This window comes from Acomys russatus, chromosome 10, assembly GCF_903995435.1.
Source record: "Acomys russatus chromosome 10, mAcoRus1.1, whole genome shotgun sequence".
In the NCBI taxonomy this organism is placed as follows: Eukaryota; Metazoa; Chordata; class Mammalia; order Rodentia; family Muridae; genus Acomys; species Acomys russatus.
In genome coordinates, this window is record NC_067146.1 from 27,088,561 (window position 1) to 27,091,122 (window position 2,562).

Consider the following 2,562-nt stretch of genomic DNA (forward strand, 5'->3'; position numbering starts at 1 on the left):
ATAGACCTCTGGCCTAGAACTCTCTATGTAGCCCAAGCTAGCTCGGAATCCCTGACAAGCCTCTTTCCTCTTCCTGGATGTTAGGAATAGAGGTGTGTATCACCATTTGCATTCAGGTCAAATGCATGGATACCCACATACTTTAAATAGACATAGATATATTTAAATTTTTTAGTACAACAATTTAACTTGTTTCTTGGTTATTAAATGATCTAACTAAGGTAAGGCTTGGCAACAAGGCTACATGTAGAAATTATGTGCTTCTCAATGGTTTCTGCTTTGTTTTATACTATTCTAGATAGATTCATTAATGGGAACAATTTTAAAACAATTTTGGCAATTTCAGGTCATTAACTTTTACCTACTATATGAAAAGCAGCCAGTTTCATTTTTAAGATTCACTGTTACTCCTATCATAACCATATCTAATAATTAAGCCTAGAATAGTTTTGTTAAAACAAATTGATCTTGTTTGCTCATTGATTATACGGTGCAAGTATAGGTCCATGAAGGAATCTGCTGATCATGACCTAGGATGCTGTCTTAGTTACTTTTCTGCTGGATAACACCATGATCTAAGCAATTTATAAAAGAAAGTATTTGAGACTGGAGAGATGGCCCAGAGGCTAAGATCACTGGCTGTCTTTTCTGGCTCACATGCAGACATTATGCTGTATAAATAAATAAATAAATGTATTTAATCTGGGGATCATGATTCCTGAGGGTTATAGTCTGTGACCATCACGACATGACAGGGAGCATGGAAGCAAACAGGCAGGCATGGCTGAGAGCTTAGATTCTATTCACAAACACAAGAAAGAGAGAGCTAACTGGGAATTGTGTGGGCTTTTGAAATCTCAAAACTCACTCACAGTGACACACGTCCTCCAACAAGACCACACCTCTCAATCCTTCTCAGACAGTTCTACCAACTGGGGACAAACAATCAAACACATGAACCTAAAGGACCCATTCTTCTCCAAACCACCACACATGCTAATAGCAATGCTGCATAGGAGAAAGTGCTTGAAAACACATATTTCATTTTGACTCCTGTCTCATCACAGAACAACAACTACAGATTCTTAGATCTACACCAATATGTGAAGTACAAGGTTTGCTTTCTACTTACCGTTCTATAGTCCTCCTCCTCAGCATCATAAGGACAAACTCCGGCACTGCTCTGGCTTGGCCACACAATGTCGCCATAGGCAGAGGGCAGGGCAGCTCTCCTGCTGTCCTACTCTCATGCCCTGGGGGTGGCGCACTCTCCCAGGTGCTGAGGTCTGCAAGGGGCTGGGCCAGCTCTCCTGCTCTCACACCCTCAGGACTGGCTCACTCGTGCCTCCCTCATCAGGACCAGCTCCACGGCTAACACTGAGGTTTTCCACTGTGAATATTATTTGTAAGCACTATCTTAGCCATACCTCCCAAGCAAAAAGATGCATTAAAGTAATTTTGTCCAAAACAATTTATTATAATAGTTTTTAAACAACTTCATTTGAAACCATCCCATCATTTCACCTATTACTACATCAAATGGCTGCTGATACAGGGAATTAAAACCAGTGGTAGGCTGGAGCTGATTTCTACTGGTCTGACAGGATTAATCATTTTTATCTCTGCCGACTTTCCATTTAGTGATAAGAGGTAGGTGGTTAAAATAAGTTTTGGTAGCAGAATTAATGCCATGAAAATCAGAAGGCATTACTAGCCATAGAAAGCATTGTAAATATTTATTAGTATATCACCAATTATAATTATTTATAATTTTAAATTTTATTAGAATAAGACATATGAAAAGGTCATTAAATATAAAATTATTTCAGGTATTTCTTAATGAACCTTAGTCAGGTCTTTTGTCTCTATGCTAAAAACAAGTAAACATCTTCCTGGATTATACGAAATAATGAATTCAGTATGACTGTATATTAACTCTTTCTATGTTTGTACATAGAAACATATATATATGTATATCTATTTATATATATATGTAATCACATACCAAATCATAAACAGTAATAGTAGAGCATAATAGATATAAAGTAATAATATTCGTGCCTATTTATGTATGTAAAAGTCCTTTCAAATGTGATTTTAATGATTATCTTTATATTTGCCATAATGCACTGTCAAAAATCTACTTATTCTGCCCCTAGGGGTGCTTCAGGTGTGGCTGCTGTGTCACAAGTCAGTAGGTGGCAGAGAGGACACTCAGTGTTTTCACCTATGAACATCTAAATTTTTCCCTGGAAAAAAAGTGAGCCTGAGATGACCACCAGTCCAGCGCTAGGGGAGCCAGACAGGGAGCTAGCTTGAGATGCTCACCAGCCAGCCTGGCACTGCGGAGGCCGAAATGGGCCCCCAGGACCGGGAGCAAGCGGGCGGCTAGAAGAACTCTGCCTGAGGCTGCGGGGGGCGAGGGGCGGGCGGCGAAAGTGAGTCCGAGATAGACTACTTTTGCATGGGTCTATTCGGGCAGGCCAGGTGAGAATCGAGCTACAGATGACCACCAGTTCTGGGAGGTGAGGGCAGAGAGGGGGAAGGCCATGCCTGAGATGA

General features: G+C 40.4%; 1 pseudogene; it reads left to right on the forward strand.

Annotated features, from left to right (window-relative positions):
- The first annotated feature begins 2,148 nt into the window (after window positions 1–2,148).
- On the forward strand, window positions 2,149–2,251 carry LOC127194926 (uncharacterized; annotated as a pseudogene).
- Window positions 2,252–2,562: the final 311 nt, after the last annotated feature.